A 22,323-nucleotide genomic window follows, 5' to 3' on the forward strand; every position below is an offset into this window, starting at 1 on the left:
CAATCAAGTCATTCAAAAAACGCGAGGTACGCTGCGTTAAAACGCGGTGGGTACGGCGCAATATACCACATCATACCGCATTGTAATTAAAATTTGATATTAGTATCCTGAAGCGCCTTGTAAAACCGCCAGGTGGAGCTAATAAAGCTTAACGGCTCATGTACAGCATTTCAGCTGTCTCCAGAAAATGCCCAGTTTCGAATCCCGGTCACTGCTGAATGACAATCTTTTTCCAATTAAGAATTTAAGTTGTATACTCTTTACACTTTTAATAATTTAAAACTGTATTACAGCATGTTAATCATTAAACATTAAAAAGTCAGTATATTTTATAAAAATTGCTTGTTCTAAGATTATTAAGCTTATATTCTGTATTCCATAATAAGTAAAACTAATGTTTTTTCCTTTTCTAAGAATGCGTAGTAAGAACACCACTTACTGTTATTGTAAAAAGATAAATGTTGTAGTGATTTAACATCACTTGATAGCTATATTAATATGGAATCGTGTAACTAAGCAGCTAAAGTATCACAAGTGGACATTTTGGAAACATTTTGACATTTGTTCCTTTTTTAAAAAAAATTATATTGTCCTTGTAGTGGTAATGAGCACTGTAATGTAGTGTGCTGCACCCAGGTGGTTCAAAGCACGATCAGAGAATTACTTTGTTTCTGACAGCCAAATATATAAAAATAGTCCACTATTATAGTTGGTGTTGGTGTGAGTGTGTGTATCTGGATGAATTATTATAAGTGATGGTTTCGTAATATAGGATTTCTTCGTGCAATTCTTTAAGTTAAAGGAGGTAAAAGGGTTACATTTACACGTTGTGTGTCATCTCTTATATTTGTAAAAACATTCCAATTTAAATGCAATACAGAATATATTATTAAATAACATTGTAACGGATTCAGATTCTTGGGCTTGTGCCCTCACTGCTCCTGCCCCAGTTCACCCGTCACCACATGGGCTCAAACCCAGGTCTCCTGTGTTGCTCAACAGAGGTTTTTCCAGCTGAACTATAGAAGACCTCCTTCAGCACCAGCAGCCAGCAGCTCTGTTATCCGCAGGGGAGCAGAGGGCTGTACTGTCACTGCGATGCAGCCAACTTGTGAACGCCTGCCGTTCGTTACAATATTAATACAGAATGACCATGGACGAGCTGTAAACTACAGAGTTAGAGAAGACATGTTGAGTCTTGTCTTTCCAGCTTGGAATTTAACCTTTGCAGTGATCCTTTTGGCTATATTTTTTACATAGCCAGATGAGTAAAAATAGATTGGATTAATAACTGGAGTAAGAAAAGATATTTCACACATACTTTGAAACCATTGAACAGCAGGAGGTGAGACCCGGCTGGGGGCGGTATTTTGATTTTTCTTCGCGAACCGTATTCGCTACAATATAATGAGTCCCTGAGGCATACTGTTCAAATTTTGGAATTAAAAAAATAAACCTTTGTTGAGTTTGTACGAGAGACAAAAGGTACCTTTTGAGAAGTTGTGTACTGCTTGCAAAGTAGCAGATTTTGACAAACAGCTAATTTTGCTTAAAGAATTTAAAGTCTGTCTCTACTGTTGCTTTATTTAATTGAGCAGAAAGTCAACTTGCTCTTACAAGCAACTCTGTTAAGCAGAGTTTGTGTTAACACACCACACCCCTTGGAATGAGTTTTAATCAACTTTGTCAGTGAAAAAAATGTCCACGGTCACTTTTCCTTACCCCGTGGTCCGAGGTGTGGAAATGTGGAAAACTGTTTTTTTTTTATTTTACTGGGTGTGAACATTGAGTGAGCAATATGGTGTACAATGAGACTAACACAGTGAGATTACTGAGATGGATAGTTTTAGTAAATATGTTGACAAATATCTGAATTTTTACAAGATAAAATTGTATCCAGCTGTGAATCAGCTACGTGACCTTGCCCCCGTGAAATTGTGGGAAAGAGGTTTAGTGGGCAGCGTTACTCACAGCATAGTGACCATAGAGTGTTTTAATGCACTGTACAGTATAACAGTATGAAGCAAGTATGTTTTTTAATGTTTGTAATCTCTTTTCTTTCAAGTACATTTTGTATTCAGTTTGCTTCTGTATGTTAGCTGGTGGACAAATGATCGAGGTGAAAATTCTTCCACAAGGTGTGTACCTTTAAAGCAGAGAAAACGGCACCAAATGTTTTCAGCTCTGTATGTCAATCATGCCATTTCTCTTTGGCATTTTAGTCATAGAGGTGGGAAGACCCCTCTCCTCTCCCCCTTCCCTCTGCCTGCCTGACCTGTTTCCAGTTTTAACCATTCTGTGTCAGAATCGCAGCGAGTGAGAGAGAGTAGGGAGAGACAGAAAAAAAATGAACCCTGGTTTAATTTTAAATTATATATTATATTCCCTATTTAGCGGATTCTAAAAAGTATTGAGTTTTTTTACTGCGATAACGAGCTCAAGTATTCATAGAAAAGGTTAAAACATGGAATACAGAGGGAGTTTAAGAAATTAAACAGAGGTCTGGAACATCCTGTCTCAAAAATAGACGTTTAATCAATTGAAGTTTGTGAAAACAGTGACAAATCACCCCGACCAAAATACAATTTTAAAAGCAAGTTTGAAATTATTAGTTGTTATTAATAAATCACTTAACTTTGAACGTGTTGTGATATTTAGAAATGCCAACAAATTCAATATAGTGTATAGTGATATTTACTATTTTAGTTTTTCAAAGAAATGTTTATTTGTTAAAAGAAAACTCATGGTGAGAGCTGGGTTCGAACCCTCAACATATAAGCCATTACAACAACGCACCACTTAACAACTTAAGCTATAGCTAAAAAGGGTAGCCCAAAAAGTTTCCAAGTAATCGAAGGTGAATGAGTCAAATTGATGCAGATGTTTAAAAAGACAGTGTACTACTGTGATAATTTAAGCAATATGAATGTAATTATATCATTATTAATTTCTTTAGATATGCAATTCCATATTATATTCCCTATGGATCAAATTCTTAAAAGTATGCGTTTATTTTACTGCGATAACGATCGCAAGTATACATAGAAAAGGTTAAAACATTATAACGTTTTATGAAGTATATAAACTTAATATAGTCTGAAGGAGCACATAAAAACTTTTCCGAGATAACCACAGTATGCAACTGAATTAAAGACTTTGATGCTTAGAATGTTTATGAAGAAAGTGGAATACTAGTGTGTATTTTTAAACTACCAATACCATCCATATAACGTTTACATAATATGTTTATATTCCTAAATTAATATCAGTTATGACCTTGACACGTTATGCTCCTCTTCTTTTTATGCTCAGCTACTTAAATTTCCCTTTAGTTGTAAAATTCCCTATTAATATTCAATATTAAGAGGATTTTAACATGCACAGTAAAGAGATTAAATGAAGCAATCGTTTCACTAACAACCAAAGCACCACGAGTGCTGCCTGTCCATCATTTTGTCCAGCCGATCACGTACTGCGGTATAACACACTGAACTGAAGATAATTTTGCACGGTACGGAGTTTTACCGTGTATTTCGTTGGCATCATTATAAATCTGTGTTCCCATTTCCGAGTGGCCTGATATGGTGTCTGGAAGTGGATTTGTTAGCATTAAGAATCTTTTTAATCTTGTACTCCTTGAGCTTCACCATCACCTCAGTTGGGTAGTTTGTATGCAAAAGAAACCACGTTGCTCTTGAAGATAATTTCTTTAGCCCATGCCATCTTCAGGATAAGTCCCACAATGAACCTCGGTGTTGCATCACCCTGAGATTTTGGGGAAAGGGACCTGTGTACTCTTTGAATCTGTAAATCAATGCCCTCTTGCAAGGAGGACTCCATCTTCAGATATTTTCTATGAAACTGTACATCGAGGTTCCCCCTAAGTCTTAGATTCGAATGTTATTTCGTTGAGATCTCCCCTCGAGGTCGGTTAGTTTGGCCTGCATTGTTGTCTGTTGCTTAGGGCAAGGAGCAGGGCGTCCCTCAGGCAAACCTTCGCATTCAAGCTCCTCAGTACGTTTCCCTGTCTGTTATCTTAGTGCCTAGGTTCCGCATATCACTAATAGCATTTTGCAGCTTCTGGTTTATTTAGTGTTTTAGATCGTACAGCTCTGTTATAATGTCTCTTTTGAATTCGTCTGATCTCCTTCAGTTCCTTCTTAATCTCCGTCTTCAGATCATTTATTTCTTTCCCAATAACATAAATCGCCCGTAAGGTTTCACTCGTGTTTTCGACGTTGCCATGTTCTTTCTCTGTGGAGTAGTGATCATCATCATCTGTTCCCACTTCAGAAGATTCTTGTGCTTTTTGTTTTTGGTGGACCTTTCTTGGACTTTGCCCCACATCATATTTGGATTGTAAAATTGGTTAAGTTAAAAAATAGTTGAATTTCATGGGGTTTTACTCTTAATGACCGGGACCTCGTGTGTGTGTGTGTCCCACTCTGCACCTGTTACTTGTAGAGATGGGCTCCGGCTCCCCAGTGACTCTGAACTGGAAGAAGCAATTGGAAAATAGATGGATGGATAGGACGTTTATAGTAATGGAGCAAATTTAGGAACTTGTATATAGTCAATCAATAAAAATCCTTATTCATGACTTTTGATCTCTTTAAAGATCAAATGCAAAGCTGTTAACTCCAGGCCTTTTCTTAAGGTCATTTGTAAAATCATATATCTAATTACAGACTACCCTTAGAGTTTTAATTATACAGTAATTAGTTTTGTCTCAAGGTTTGGATTTTATAGGCAATAATGGCAGAAGAAAAACATAACATAATATTTAACATGATCCATAACTATAGGTTTTGCTTTGGACCCAAGTTATGTTTCTTGTTTGTGTTTAAAGGGTTCATTTAAGTAACCAACCAGTGTTTAGTCTGGAGCCTTAACCACTACACCACAAAATCTGTGGTCCTTTGTTGATAAATTGTTAAAAATGCAATGAGGCATTTCACTTATGTGTGCATGTAAAACTTTGTTACATGTGCTGTAAAACTAGCACGTGGGCTGTGCTTTTAGGATCTAAGCTGTGGGCTAGGAGAGGAGATCCTGCCATGTACAATATAGGCGATGGCTGCGTGCAGCTTTGCTCATTGGCTTCATCAGACAACAGGAACAGCTGCTAGAGTTCTGGTAGGGGGAAAGTCCTCTTCAATGCAGTTTTATCACATTTGTGGTTGCAGGCTGAAAAATGAAAAGTGAATTTTATTATTAAATAGGTGAGAAGCACACTGAAGCACAGACAGTTGAGTACTTAATAATCCTTATACAGAGTGTTAAAAAATGAAGAGAAAAGAGAAACAGGCAAAAAAAAACATTTGAAATAGAAAACTTGTCAGACAGGTGATATGCAGCTAATAGGCATAATCTATCCAAATCCATCTTGCTTAATTCAGAAAGCATAACCTCTAAAACCTAGCCTGTAGGGATGGATGAATAGACCAATAAATCTTAATAAAAATTGCCTGTTAAGTATTGTTCTGTTTTTTGGAGTAAATACCTATTGATAGGTATAATCTAGGGAAGAGAAAATATGCATCAGTTAAATTACTTTTACAACTCTCTGGCCAGTGTTGGCTGCAATTCTAAATACAAGAGCTTTATACCTTAACAAACCATTATGTGAATATGCAGTACTGCAACATACAGTGAAGTGACAACCACCCTAGGGTATTACAAATACAGTGCACCCTCAAACAGCACAACCCAACTGAGACTGCAAAATAAGAAAAGACAATAATTAAGCTCATTGTAGAGGACTGAAGTATCGTTAAAGTGTCACACTCTATTTTCTATTGCCATTCTTGATTTCCTCATGATTTCAATCATTCTTCCTAAACTTCACGTTCTTAAAAGTTTCACCATTAAATGTGTAGATATTTTTGGCAGTTTTTTACAGTTACATTTTTGTTACAGTCAACAAATAATCAGATACATCCCTGTTACTAGTATTTTCTACAAAGATGCAGTATTTGCATATTGCATCAAAAACAATATTACTTCTCACTTTGGACCCATTAAGAAAATATATTTCAAACTAGATTTCAACTAGATGTTTTTCCCAGATCTATCTATTAAGCTCACAGCCCTTGTGGTCCAGAAATATACTTAATTAGCTCTGCTTCTTTCACATGAAGGGAGACAGAAATGTGTTCAAATACCAGGGTGGTGTATTGCCCCTTTTAAGTGGCAGGAGTGACTCCTAAAACTAATTAAAGACTGTATGGATGAAACTGCAGCTTTGCATGCCCCTGTTTTGTGGAAACAGTTCTGAGAAATTAGATTCTCCAGTCATTTCCAGTATGTAACCTTTCACCTCTTACTACCTGCTGCTAGGAAAAATGCCTTCCTTTGAAATTAGTAGTACAACGGTTGATTATTTCCCTTTAATTGCTGTCAAATTACATTTTTATGACCCTATCTCAACATTCCTAGACAGTAGAGAACCTGAGGTTGTTTTGTGGTTTTTGTTAATGCTTTTTAAACACTTTTTGGCAGATTAAGAATTAGTCTGTATAATGGCTAGTGTTTTTAACAACCTATTGGAATAAACCAGTGAAGTAGTAGTACTTGCTATATATGGTTTTGGGCAGGCATTGCAATATGGGAGGGACAACCCAGGCAGCACAGAAAGATCAGCATGGGATTTTTATTTATTTATTCAGTGTCTCAGTGTCTCAGACTGCACAGTGTAAACATCTTAATTGTAGTGGACAGTATAACTTCCATTTTGAAGATTACTATTGCATATTATGGTAAAATCATGGTAAAAACAAAAAAATATATGGTTTAGGGTGGCACAGACCATGGGAATCAGCTCCGCAACTCTGACCACAAAGTTCAAAGTTGTTTTGATTCAAACATTTGCTGACAAGGTTGGAAATCTCCTGACTTCATAAAGGGCCGCACCATTAAAATGAATGCCAGCAGAATTTTACAAAAAAAATAAAAAGTCCACAGTGAGCACTGACTCTCATAGAGTCGGATTTTTAAGATATTTTTAAGTTGAATATTATAACATTAAGGGCACCATGGTGGCACACCTCATAGCATTGCTGCCTCGTAGCACTGGGGCCCTGGGTTCCAGTTTCGTCTCACAGTTCAAAAACATGCTGGCAGGTAGCTTCTGGTGTGAGTGTGCATGGTTCTGTGTGTGCCCAAAGATGAACTAGTGTCCCATGTAGAGTGAAAATGGTTGGATATTAACATTAACATTTTGAATGGCAATCACACCTGTGGTTCATGTTTTTTTTTGTTTTTTTGTTCAGGGTTAAAACCATTATGATGAGGGAAACCTGACATTTTTAGAATTGAGAGACAGACAGTTTTAATGTCTTCACTAAAATGCATTGAGTTGGAGTTGGACAGTATCTTCCCTAAAGGTACACTTAAGCACAGATCCCTATGTTTCTATTTAGTGCATACAAATCTATGTGTTTTCAAAGCTCTGAGAAAGCAGGTCTAAGTGTCCTTCTGGAGCCAATCCAGGGATAGTCTGTGTCCCCTAGAGCTTTTGGTTCTCGTTTTTCATGTGTCATCATACATTAGGCTACAAGGTAGATTTTTGCTTCTTAACAGCTGGAAGCAGAAGCTTTACTGTTCTACTTCTGAGAAAGTGATTTCTGCTTCTGTCCTTGTAATGGCCAATGTATCTTGCAGAATACATTAATGAATTAGGAAAGTGTTGAGATCCTGTGTTACTCTCTTCAAACCTAAAATATATAATTAGAAAATAGAATTTGTGTCATGCTACCACCTGATTGTTTTTTATCACTCCCTTAGAGATAACAGGGTATAGTGGTGGGATGAATAGAAGTGCAGATTTTCATAAGGGACCCCACTAGCATTGTATGAGTGAAGACATTGAAATAGTTCTGTGCTCTGGATTCTTGCAGTCTCAATGACAGCAAGTTTTTACATTAAGCTGAAATACATGCTAGCCTGTACAATTCAAAGGTTTAACCTGCACCTAGGCAACCACAGTATACAAATATGGTAAACTACTATTAGAGAGTTACATGAAGCGAGGACTAAGTTTTCACTGACATGTCAGTGCTATGCTGTAAGGATAGGTAGGATCATTATAAAAATCTGATGGGAAATTTCTGGTTCAGGCAGCCACAATAGGAAGATATTTTTAAGACCAAATCCACTGTGTGATAGTTATTGCTGTTTTCAGAGAGCCTTTGTTACAACAGTTACCTTACGATTTTCCAAAGCTGACACTTATTTCTTGTATTGATCAGTCTTGCTCACCTTGAATGACCAAGTTGTGGACAAAAATTAAACTTACCAACAAAAGCTTCTCTTCTCCTGCACCTCCGGAACAGATGGTTTTGGGAAAAGAGGGGCTCTAGCAAAGAACCTACTGCTTCAAATGAAACTAAATTTAATCCACAAATAGACACTGTACTTTTTCTGTAAGTCTTTTACTGTACAGTATATGCAGTGCATGTACGAGACATTTTGCAGAAGAAACTAAAGCTACCGGGTGATACAATCTACCTAACTGGACAAGCTATTTGCAGATATGGTGGTATAGTTGCACAGTGGTAGAGTAAATGAATCCACAGGTTCAGTGGCAATATCCCAAGGTTTGAACTCTTGACGTGGTGTGCAGTGAACTATGGAGGATTACTTCTAGCCATCATACAAACATGGTCACTTAACTGTGACACCTTATTTTCAGCACAAAAAGTCTTTGCACACAAGGCTTTTCCTATTTTTAGTCACTGTTCTTCAACCTCAATTGCTTCGTGGTGTACCATGAAAATGATGCAATTCAGAGTGTCATTTCAAGCATGTGCAAGCAAAAGCATTAGGACACCTGAAGAAAGATGATAAAAAATCTATATTCTACAGCTGGTTCATAATGGCTGGTCCACATGAGCATGTATTAATTGCATGTAAATCTTTTGGAAAGTTTTTGGATATGAGCAATTATTATTACTACTGTTTTTCAGCTCACCTCAAAAGTTATTGGGAGAGCATATTCAATTCAATTCAATTTTTATATAGCGCCTTTCACAACAAAGCAAGTGACCAAACATGTTGTGAATACAGAACAGAAAAGACCAGAAAACAACAGAGGAGTGGAACCAAAAGCTCCTTAGTAAGGAGAAAAAAAACCTCTAGGGGTTCAAGGTCAAGTGGCTGCCCAATCCCTTTGGGCACGTAATATTATACAATTAAAAAAAGGAATAAATGAATAAGGGTATTAATCTATTCATCATGTCTTCTGTATGTCAGTACTCCATGCAGATCTTTGTAGACCAGCAAAAACCTACTAAACGATAGCTATATCCACGATTTCCCTCTTGGATCCATGGCAGTGATGCATCATACAACTCAGATGGTGCCCTGCCTGGGTGCAATCTAGACATGTGGGGAGTAGAAAAGGACAGTTTGGTCAGAACAGATGTATGGTGTGAGTAGGCTAGGCTGAAGTAATAGGTTTTCAGCCTGGATTTGAATAGTGAGATTGACTCGGCATCCCGAACATGGGGTGGGAGACTGTTCCATAAGCTAGGGGCCCTGAAACTAAAGGCTTTACCACCAACTGTTTTTTTTATTAATGCGTGAAATATAAAGAAAACCTGCATTCTGTGATCTAAGTGGGCGACTTGGATTGTACACATTAATAAGTTCCATTAGATAGACAGGTGCATGACCTCTGAGAACCTTGTAAGTAAGTAGAAGGATTTTGAAGTCCGCCCTGTATCTGACAGGAAGTCGATGAAGAGAGTTAAGTATGGGGGTTATATGGTTGTACTTCCTGCCCCTAGTAACAATTCTAGCTGCTGCTTTCTGAATTCGCTGTAAGGTGTTGAAAGAGTGATGGGTGCTCCCTGATAGTAGGGCATTGCAGTAGTCTAACGTGCTGTATACAAGAGCATGTATTAATTTCTCTGTCTCTTGAGTGGAGAGAAACTGCCTTAGTTTTGCAATATTTCTTAACTGTAGGAAGCATGTTTTAGATACTGTTTAAACATGAGAGTTAAATGAGAGCCTTGTGTCTAATATGATGCCTAGGTTACATGCTGAGTCTGAGGCAATTTTTTAAATCCTCTGAGTTAAGTGCTGAGTTATAGTATTCCTATCAGTATTGTTGCCTCCAAACAACAGCATATGATGATGACCCACATATGTAGCTCTCGCTGTTACCCTGCATTCGTTCAAACCATCCGTGACGGAATCTGAAGATCTACAATGTTGCAAATATGACCCAAACTTGATAACAATCCCACAGTCTCAACCACTGGAAAGTTATAACTGCTATTGATAGACTTATGATAGACTTAAACAAAGCGTAGCATTTTAACCTTTTAGGTATAATCATTCGAATCTGTGATGTTGTGGTTCACATCTCTACTCCTGAATAAGGATTGTTTTTTTATTATCCTTGTAACACTTCTTTGCACTTGAAATTGATCAAGCCCCTGATTATCTATAGAGACTTCAATCAGTTCTGAACGGCTTTCTGTTGTACTGCCCATTTCTAAGAAAAATTCATTAGGGAGTGGGATACATGTACAATGTGAATGAGCTTCATCCTTTACAGTGGCCAGGACCTAATGCCTAATTACACTAGGAGACAATCCTGGAATTATTTTGAAATAGTTATTAATCATTGTTTGGCATGCAGCATTGTAAAATTGAATATACCACTGTGAAAAGGCTTTTTTATTATTTCACATGCAGGAAACCACTGATCATCCTACCAAAATACTCTCCAGGTGTTTTATATAATAGACATCTTCTTAATGAAAACTGATCTTTGTTGCATTATGCATGCGGTCCTATAATGCAGAAGATACTTCTGTTATGCATTATCAAGACTGGTAATATATACCAAAACTCACTTTAATCCCATTAATAGGAATGGGGAGCTTATTGTAGTCAAAATAAAATTAAAGGTATAAAGAGCAATATGGGTAACTCAGTATTTGATCAGTAAGTGGCAGATATCAGACACTCATTCTGCATGCTCAAGCATATATCAGAATAAGATATATGCTTGCTTGTTATTATGATTAATTAAAGTAGTTGAATGAATATTAGACATTCATAAGTATACATGGTCATGTGTTTTCTTGGCTAAAAGCTGCTTCATTCTCTTTTAGAATAAATAAGTTCATGAGAGAGGATAGTAAGAATAGGTGTTCATTCTAAAATGAAAGGAGAATTTTTGTATTCATGAAGCACAATGTTGTAGTAACAAGCTGTCTTTATTGATTCTTTCTGCTTTTATTAGCTAGATGCTGTATTCCCTCATCCCCTGGGGATTGTCTGTTGAACGGTTCTGAACTTAGTAAGGGCCCAGGCCATGGAACCTTAAAGAGACAGTCCTGTTCTACTTACTCATAAAATGTTGCACAGTCACTGGGAGTGACTTAATTGTAATCATTGTTTCAGCATCAAACTGCCTTATACTTGCAGGAGGTTTGTTTCTTTTGATTTTGGAAATCCCTTGTGTTTTTTATCTGACCAGTCTAGTTCTCTGATTTGCCTCCACTATGACATGTATCTCCCACTAATTTCTTGAGGGTGTTAATAATGACCAGACACATTATTATAGTTTCAGTGGTATTTTTAATACTGCTTTGTTATTCTCAATTCTAATTACAATATATATGATTTTGTTTTAAGGCGTCTGTTAAATTGCCCCACTGAATAAAGTGTTTTGAATTAAACCGGTTGAACAGTTGACAGTATTCATGTTAGCTAATTCACATTTTTATTTAATTATTAATATAATTTAACATTTAATATGTTATAATATATATACAAAAAATGTTAATCTAGTTAATATTTACAAAGAAAGTGGATTACAGTAATACTGCCAGCTATATAAATACATATATTTAGATTCTTAAATTAATATTGTTATTAATTTCTTTAGATATGCGATTCCATATTATATTCCCTATTAATCAAATTCTAAAACTTATGCGTGTTTTTACTGCAATAATGAGCGTTAATATTCATAGGAAAGGTTAAAACATTATAACGTTTTATGAAGTATATAAACTTAATATAGTCAGGAGCACATAAATACTTGTATGTTACAGTATTTCATTCGGTATGTAACCGAATGAAAGACTTTGATGCTTAAAATGTTTAGGAAGAAAGTGGAATACTGGTGTGTATTTTTTATTTAAACTACCAATACCATCCATATACAGTTTACACAAGGAACAAGTAGTAGGTTTATTACATGCTGAAAAGAGAAGAAAGAAAACACATTTCAGCCGTGGAGCCTTCTTCATGTTTTCTTTCTTCTCTTTACAGCATGGAATAAACCTATTACTTGTTCCTTTGCAGCCTACACATGCTGACGCAGCTACCCACCTGAACTACAGTTTATGAAGAAAATGGTATACTGGTGTGTATTTTTAAACTACCAATACCAGCAATATACAGTTTACATAATATGTTCCTAAATTAATATTGTTTATGATCTTCAGACATATCATGCACATTTTCTTTTTATACTCAGCTACTAAAATTTCCCTTTAGTTGTAAAATTCCATATTAATATTCAATATTAAGCAGATTAAAACATGCACAGTAAAGAGATTAAATGATTAAATTGTTTCACTAACAACCAGTGCACCACAAGTGCCCCTGTCGGTCATTTTGGCCAGCCGATCACGTACTGCGGTACACCGCGGTGAACCGTAGATAATTTTGTGGGGTACGGGGTTGTACCGTGCATTTTGAATGGCTGCATCTGGATGTGCAGAAAATAGTAATCTATTTACATTTCCAAAGTTTAGAGGTGGTGATGAGCCCTTACCTTCATCTTAATTGTGGAAAAAAAGACTGGTGGATGATGCAGAATTAATTAACACCATTTCTGTGAGAACTTTTCTTATAGCTTTATTTAGAAGTTGAAATCTATCTCATGTAGGAGTAGGTTAATTTCTGCATTTTTACTATTAAATTAGTTCCTTGCTTGATGGTCCCATCAAATGTTTGAGGAGTGATTGTAGTTATTTCTGCTCAGTAGCCTATGATAAGTAACTCTCCCAGAAAAAAGCTAAGAATTCTGGAGCCACACACCTGAGGAAAGGATGCCACCTATTGCTCCATTTGCACCACTTCCATGAGATACTGTAGACCTCATGGAATAATCTCTCAGCTGAATCTCATAAATAGAAGTACGCATAACAGGATAATGTGGATAGTATAAATTACTGCTGCAAGATAAGGGTGCCAAACTAAAACTGCTCCTAAGGACCTTTTTGAACTGAACTCTTCAGTGTAATTTAAGCAAAGGTGAGTTTTATGTACATTGTTTTAAGTTTAGGTTTATGCTTAATATACTGTCTCTTTAATCACAGCAAGCAATAGAATAGAAATCTAAATTGAAGTCTGAGAGATAGGATTGATTGAAATAACATTAATGGTTTTCCGGCTAACTGGATTTGCATAATGAGCCTTCTCCACAGATGCTTTCATGTTACTTTTACAGATTTATCCCACAGCTCCCCCTAACTTGTAATCAGTTTCTCAAGCTCTGTCAGAAAAGGAACGGTCTGCTGATTTTTTTTTTATTTTCAGCTTCCCAAAAATGCAAAATAGGGCCAATTTAAACATGAGACAAAAGATGCATGCATTGCAGAGAATCCATTTAAAGGCTTGTTTGACATCTGAAGCTGAATAGCTGATGTAAAGTTCACGAAAGTATTACCACCTCAAATTAAAACAAAACAATCCAAAAGCAGTTTTAGTGTGTTGGAACTGTCTGTGCACTTATCGAATGTTTCTGTTGTTTTGTCAATAATTTGAAGACATAAGCCAGTTTCAGCAATTCATAGTAGTGAGCAGTTTTCAACTATTTGATTTTGTATAATAGTTATTTAAGACTTGAATAAGTTGTAGCTTTTTTAATGAAATATTACCTTTAACAACATTGTTTTCATATTCTAAAATGTCATGGCTGTGGTTATGGCTGTTTGGAAGGAAAAATTAAAATAGAGAGATTGCAGCCCCATTTGAAGTTTTACCCAGTGCTCTCTCTAAGTGAGGTTTATTAAACTAGCACTTTTGGCAATAGAAGTGCTTGATGTAGAAAACCCTAGAAGTTTAAAACTAGTGCAAATGAGAAGGACCAAAACAGTCGTCTTCTCAAGCATATTTCTGTACCTGCAATGTGCAGAGGTAAATAACTGAATGTTAGTCCTTCTAAGTAACATGGCTGTGGGAATGATGTTCTAGAGGAGGCTTTCTCAGTCACTATAAACCAGACCAGATGAGTTACATCAAAATGAGGTGGGCACCAGTCGTCATCGCATGCACAGAGAAATGCAGACCCATTTAAATTAGAATGAAAAGGAGTAAAACTAAAAAGAGAACCAAAGGAAAAAACACAAAAATCAGTCAGGTAATTAAGTGTTTATCTAAATTCTTGGAGTATGTGAAACCAATTGCATAAAGGTAAAAGCCATCATTCTAGCAGGAAATAATAATGAAGAGTCATGGTTATGAATACAACATTAACAGATACGGGGTTCTGGAGAGAAAGGAAAAATGGAAGAGAAGCACTGTACATATATACTATATATTATACATACTGTATATATTAAAAGTCAGCAGCCATATCAATAACTGAAGGTGAGTGGGAGTGAGCTTGGTCAGTACCTGGATGGGAGACCTCCTGGGAAAAACTGAGGTTGCTGCTGAAAGAGGTATTAGTGGGGGTCAGTAGGAGGCACTCACCCTGTGGTCTGTGTGGGTCCTAATGCCCCAGTATTGTGATGGGGACACTATACTATATAAAGGTTCTGTCCTTCGGATGAGACGGAAAACCAAGATCCTGACTCTTTGTGGTCATTAAAAATCTCAAGGCATTTCTCGAAAAGAGTAGGGGTAATACCCCAGCATCCTGGCTAAAATGTCCCATTTATTAATTGGATTCATCAATCTGCTCTGCTCCCCACTGATAGCCGATGTGCAGGTGTGTGCTGCAATTGGTGGTGGTGGAGGGTAGTCCCCATTACCTGTAAAGCACTTTGAGTGAAATGTCCAGAAAAGCACTATACAGTATATGTGTAAGGAGTTATTATTACATCAAAAAGAGAATTGAGGCACAGGAACATGACCTACAGTAGATCAACTGATGTTCTCAGAATCTACTGTATATGAGTCAGCTTTATAAAAAAACATTCAAAAGCCATAGTCTTAAGAGTATGCTACAGATACAAATTCAGATATTATAATTTTCAAATTTCTGTGGCATAAATATGAAGGAAGAAATGTTTTTTGTAGGAGACTTCAACTTTCCTTACATAAACTAGGAAAGCTAGTAAGAATATAAGCAGCAGAAACTGAAACGGTTGGCATAGTTGCCTAAAAAATAAACTAATTCCTATTCATTTGTTAAAACCACTTGCTGTAAGTAGTGAATTGATTCAGTCTTTTCAAACAGAAAGTGACACACTTTAGTGTCACTCAAGTGACAAAAACAGGTGAAGGGACCAGTAGGCAACTGTACTCATACTTCAAATCAAAGTGTGCTATTTCTGCCTTTTTTGGTACAGTAAGAAAGATCTAGAATATGACAGGATAAAAATGCAATCAATTACAAAATGGAAATTCTTGAAAGATATTCTGCTTGAAGCGCAAAACCGATTCATCCCAAAACTAAATCAACGGTTAGAAAGCAGTGGCTATAATTGTTTCAGTGATTCAAGTCGAAGAAATACAAGGAGAAAAAAAAGCACTATATCCAACAATTAAAAACTAGTATGATTCACTGAATATATGAAAATGAATATAATAAATTACAACTATTACAAAATTATATTTAAAGCCTTAAAGAGAGAAGGGAGTTCTGTGTAGGCTAAAAATATTTTTTCTCTGTATTGAAGCAGCAAAAAATGTTTAATAGATGTAGGAAATAACACGTAGAACTTGTGAATATTGAGACTAGTGTATTTAGATTTACAGAATCCTTGTGAAAAACTTCCTAAACTTTGCTGAATATGTTCAGTTTTTTTATAAACAGTCAAAACAGTGTTATAAACTGTAACCATTTCTATTTGGCATTCAAGGTAATAAGCTTGGTTAGATTGAGAATTGGTTATAAATAAAACAGTAAAAATAAGGGGTGAATACTCCAGCTGGCATGATATGATTGGTTTGCAGATTCTATCAAAATAGGAAGATTAGCAAACAGAACATGCCAAGGAAATGCCAAAATATCTACCAATAAACATCTGGTAGATTAAGTTTAAAGTGGAAATTATTACATCCTTTTTGCAAAAACAAACATGAACTATAGAGTATTGAGATACATAGTTAAAAGTATATAGTTTAAATAAATGTACAGTATGTAAAAATGTATTTGGAAACAACGGTGAAACATGAACCAAAAAATACCAGTAGTAACTCCATGGAAGTGCATTTCAAGCTTACAACAGGACATTCTTCTTTACACAGAAGGTGGTTGGGAGAAAAATGGTGTTGAAGACAATATACATGCTTTTCTGAAGAAATGGCTCGAAGACATGCTCAGATCTTTTAGCTTCTAGAAATGAAATGTGTTGGATGTGCCAGGTGGCTTCTTGTTATTTGTAATATTTCTTGTGTTCTTGTGTTCCACAGTTAATTTGCGCAGGGGATGTGGTTCACAACTGCTGATCACTGCTTGGTGATGTTATGCAGAAGCTAAACTTTCTTTCTAGGGACATTTCCAGTTTTAGCTTCTGGGATGCCATAATTTATAGTTGTTCCAAATGAGTAAAAAATATAGCTAGTTGAATGGGCAGTTTATTTCATGTGAGTGTGTGTCATCTAGGATTAGGTTAAACAAACCCATATACACTGAAGAGTGATCCCAGGATAGAGATAGGACTATCTTCTCAACGAGCCAGTTAGGGCTCATCCACTGAAAAAGCTCTGCCTCTGTTGTTCTTGGGCTCCACAGGGGGCTGTAGAATCTGCCACACATTCAATACAATTCAGAGTGGCCAAGTAAGAAGAGGGATTACTTTTAACACTGCAGAGGAGTCAACACTGGGCCCAGTGTGAAGTCTGCGTGCTTAATGGCTGTACAGATCACAGCACAGGTTCATCCCCTCAGTGAGCCATAAGCTGAGAGAAGGCTGCTTCTTCAGACTCTAAGGAAAAGTTTTACAATCAGGGTTATCACAGATTGGAAAAGTTTTTCTCATTTCTTCATTTTCCCCCAGTTCTTTTCAGAAACTTTTACAGGATGTCATTGTCAGCTGTGCCTTCGTCCAATTGCCACATGGCCAGGCATTGTGTAATTAAATTTTGGCTTTACCAAAGAAAAAAGCTTTCATGTTTATTATGCTGCATTCTAGCGGGACTGGAAATAAAACTCAGAAGATAGGAAAGTTTAAAAACCTTGTTTCTGTTTTTTATTTCACTCTTGTATACACTCTTCTCTGCAGTATGTATATGGCAGAGTTTCCATGTGCTATGTGGAGTTGTATAAAGATCTGTACTGTGTTTTAGCAACTAAAACAATGCTTTAATGAAGTTAGGAAACATTAAGGTTTTTCTCTTCCAAGTATTTGATACACCATCAATAAAAAAAATCTGAGATATTACTTATAGGAGCAGTTTTGTTTGAGGTGACAGCATAATTTGAATGTCACTCATATTGGCAAGTAAGTCCTTCTAGCTTTGCAACTCATCAGTCTTTGGTGGGTAGAGGGTTTCCTGGATTCACGGCTCACCTGGCTTGTCAAGGTCTGTATTGGTCCTTAGTAAGGTGTGACCCACATTTTGATTTCTGTGTTCCTTTGGGCCCAGAATATTTCACCAAAATACCATGAGGCAAATCAAAGGTCAGGAGACTAGATCTTGAGTAGCATTTTCATAGAGCCATGTAGGACACTCCAGTGACTCCATGTCCTTCAGTATAAACATGGCCAGCTGTGGGAGTTTTACCTCAGTTAGGTTGTAGGTTTGATTAAAAGTCAAATTGATGACTGCAGGATCATCACTAAGCCAGTATTCACACTAAAGTGTCTTAAAAAGCTAGCAAAAACTAAAACAAAGCTTTTGTACAAAGGTAATGATTTTGAGCCTGCCAAGAATATAGCAAAACATGTATTTTCATTAACAAATTTAATAAAAGTTAAACTTTTAGTTATCGTGATGTTCCTTATTTCATGTAGTTCCTCTAAAAAAGTATTGACACAGCAAGGTCAATTTATTTTACAGTCATTTTACATTTGTGATAGTAAGATTATGAAATATTATGTACACTATAACATTTTATTTTTGGGTAATTCCTTGAATAGATTAAATCACAAAATTATACTTTGTGTTCAACTTAGTGATTTCAAATGATCTTAGCTATTATGACATGGTCATTTCAAGTAAAATCAGCATTTGGTTGCAGTACCCACAACCCATTGAGCTAAGAACACTCTGTGATTAAGATTTGGGATGATTTGCCTTTTCTGCATCCTCCTTGGATTCTTATGTGTTATTGGGGTGTTCTGACACTGAAGTTTTTCTTCAGCATGTAAAGTTTATACTTAATTGGATTTAACTCTAGGAAAATTGACTTGGCCAGACCAAGATTTCCTCTTCTTATTTTAAGTCCATTGCATGGGCTATATGTTTTGAGTAATTGTTTTTCTGAATTAATGCCCAATAAGTATCAAAAGATTTTCATCTGCATAAGCAGAAATAATGTTTATGTAAACTAAAGAATGTTAATGTAATATTTTGTACCTGCCATCATTAATCAGTTTAATCATGAATAGACATGGGTGAGATAGTTCCAGATGTGGAGGCCTATGAAAATTTCTGGAAAAATGGAAAAAAGGGTGACCTGTAGTCATTATGGCAAGCAGTTTTGTTCACCACAACTATTACTGTCTTGAGCACTGTGCATCATTTAATTGACAAATAGTACAAACAGAATTTCACCTGATTACCAACAAAATCACAGTCCTTGCCAATCTTTAATTCTTCCATAAAACTCAACATTTTATTTATGGCTTTGTTGCAATAATGTTTTCTCACAGCTTTCCTAAAGCGATCCCTGAACAAGCTCCTGCTCTTAGTTTTAGACGTGCTTATTGTTGAGCCTCAGTATCACTGTAAAAGCCATCTATCAGGATTTCACTGTGCAATTTATACAAGCCTCTAAGCAGCTCTGCTCATGGCTGCACTGAATTCTTTTTCTAAGGCTTAGTCTTGTTTCCCTTTGAGGCATATCCTTGTCTGCTTTTTCACCTCATTGTATCTCTGGAAAGCAATAAGAATCACAAAGAGCAACTCTGTAATGAATCCAACTACTTATTAACTGCATTATTTAATTTTTAAGAGCTTTTTTTTTTGCATTGGAAGAGAAGTACAAAATGGAACAGCCGACTGGCCTATGCCATTTTGCATAGGTGATGCTGGTGCAACTCAGATTAATTCTTCCCCTGCCTTTTTGTACACACAGCCTACTGAGACTGTCTTATTGCCAGCCTCTGGTAAATATTTAATATGAACTATATTATAACTAAAACCTTTACTTGACATTTTGCTTATCTGCTTTTAGAATTATTTCTCAAATGACACGCTTTTATTACAAACGCTTAAACCTGCCAGCACTGCAGACACTTGTGTAGCTGCGTCCTGCATGCTGGCCGCTTTAATCACACAAGCTACTTTGTCAACATTTAATCAGTGCTACTTATTAGCGTGGCAGTGATGGCTGAGTAGCTATCCCAGTACCATCAATCACAGTCCAGCAGCTCAGCCATAGCCCTGATACCATTTCTCTCTGTCACATTACTGAGCCCTTGGGCTTTCTGCTTAGGAATGAAACTCACTCAGCTGTAAACGGGCACTCTATCTCCGCAGCTCACCCCAATTTATGTAATTGTCTACTAGTTGTTTTTCCCCCCTCTACTGAATTACATTTTTTGCTTAAAAGAAGGCTTACAAGGAAAAAATGTCCATTTTGAGCAAACTGGAAAACAGTACCTCTTCTTTTCATGATTTTCATTATAGGATAGTATCTCTATACTGCCTGTGTGTGTGCTCTGCAATGGACTAGCACCCCATCCAGAATATGCCATGTGTCATCTGGAACTCTGTTTTTTCTAGGATAGGCTCAGGTAGGAATAAGTGTCTGTCTGATAAAGGATTGTTGAAGATTCCTACACAAAGCAGTTCAAATATGGGTCTCTCCTACCCATAGGATAATAATAATAAACTTTATTTAATATAATGCCTTTAAAGGTGGCTTCTCAAAGCACTTTACAGAATGAGAACAACAATAAATAAAAAGAATACACAAGATAAAACACCATTACAATATACAGAGGAGACCGTGGATGGTGGCACTAGGAAAAGCAGAGGGGTGAAGAATGGAACCAGTTAAGTAAATACAGAAAATCAGAAAGCAATAAGGAAAGCTTGTGTCTCTTGCATCTTTAATAACAGGTGCACATTGGAATTACTAATATTATCCTGAATGTCAAAGTGAATGAATGGTTGTCAGTTGGAAGGTGTTCACAGTATATTCAAAAACCTATTCAAGCACTTAATATTCAGAATAAGAAATGCTTCCTCGGGTAATTCAAATTACATGAGTGCAACATGTTTCCATCTACATTTAATTGACCTACATTATGATAAGATATTGCTGGTGCAATGTTCATATGTTCTTAAAGACATTTTAGTTGTAAGTATTTTGTTGTAAAATGGGTTTATACCATTTAATTATATAATATTCCTACTACTTTTGTTGTGTAGATTCACTGTGTCAGCTGTCAATCAGAACAGCTTTTGAAAATCCTGGAAAGCTGTTTAAAACAGGTGCATTTTTAATTACCTGGTTTCACATTACTCTTGCATTATAATAAAATAGTAAGATGAAAGGAAAACACAGCCACAGAGGAAAAACTGCTTTTAGAAACTTGGGTGTTGGTCATTTTCATCCAGTGCTATCGTATTTAGTCCATCATGTCTCTAGGATGAGCCTTGATTTGAGCAGAATTTCATACTCCAGGAAGAAATTACTTAAAACACAATTTTAGGAAAACTATTATCAAATATTGAGTGTATGAATGCACTTTTGAATGCAAAGGTAATTAAATAAAATGTTGTTCAAGACAGTTCAAAAATAGTTGTGTCCCTGCATATTAGGTTGTTTTAGAAATGAATTTATCTTATTTTTCAATGAAATGATTAATAGTGCTTTTGTAAAAGGCAGTTAAAGTACTATTAATAACATAAAAGTGTTATTACTTTTAAGAATTCAATGATAATAACAATGATCATCTCAGGCCTTTTTGATATACAGTACTGTTCAACAAATGTAGCTAGTCAGAGACAAAAGTCTCTTTCTAAAACAAGGTTTTTGGCTAATTTATATAATCAAAATGTACTTACATGTTAATAGCATTTATACGTATTTACATTTATAACAATGTTACCTAGTTTAAAAGTATGTATATATATACACCATAAAGTATATAGTTTATGGTATATAGTTTAGTGAATAACCCTTTTTCCGATAGTGACAATACCTATATAATGTATGTATCAATAAAGTAACTTCTGCTTTTTATAAATACTGTGCAAATATGGTCTAACATATTTTAATCTAAGAATATGAACTGAAGATGCAAGATGATCTGTTATAAACTCTGATTATTAGTAACGATTAAGAGCCCTGTTGGATCAAAAACAAGATGAGACAGAGATATTCCCGAACCAGGATTGAGAATCAGTATAATTGATTTTTTGTGAATTAAGGATTTGACAGACATTTTGATTCCCGTTGAACATTGGTGGTATGAGCTGTGGCTTCTAGTGCTCACAAAGCAGGTAACGGGCACAGACGTATACAGGCTTTATAAAAGGAAAGGGAAAGAGTCTCCCTAGACAGGATCTTAACCTGGTGCAATGCATGCATCACAGATAGCTGATATTGTTTCTAATTTGGGTCTTCTACCCTCATTTTTATTGTTTACTGTGGTTTACTGTGATTTATGCAGTAAACCAACATTGCTCAACTCTGTTACTGACAGATATTAATAAAATGTCATTGAACTTGTAGAACAAAAAGCTTATAATTTTCTTGATAACTTTGTATAAGTGTTGCAACTATAAGAGAAAGTTTCTAAAAGAAATTCAGTATAAAAAATACTTTTCTTTTATTCTCTTTTCAGCATGGAATAAACCTTTACTTGTTCCTTTGCAGCCTATGCATGCTGATGCAGTTACCTACTTGAACTACATAAAAAAAGTAATTTTTCACTTGGATTTTATGCCACTACAGGACTTTTAACCTTGCAGTAACTTAACTGCAGATCCTTTAAGTTTAAT

The 22,323-nt window shown here is 35.9% G+C and overlaps 1 protein-coding gene across 3 annotated transcripts in view; it reads left to right on the top strand.

Annotated features, from left to right (window-relative positions):
* Window positions 1-22,323, top strand: part of rsu1 (Ras suppressor protein 1) — a 79,043-nt gene that overhangs the window by 55,199 nt on the left and 1,521 nt on the right. The gene's annotated exons all lie outside the window — the stretch shown is intronic.

This window comes from Lepisosteus oculatus, chromosome 6 (genome assembly GCF_040954835.1).
Source record: "Lepisosteus oculatus isolate fLepOcu1 chromosome 6, fLepOcu1.hap2, whole genome shotgun sequence".
In the NCBI taxonomy this organism is placed as follows: domain Eukaryota; kingdom Metazoa; phylum Chordata; class Actinopteri; order Semionotiformes; family Lepisosteidae; genus Lepisosteus; species Lepisosteus oculatus.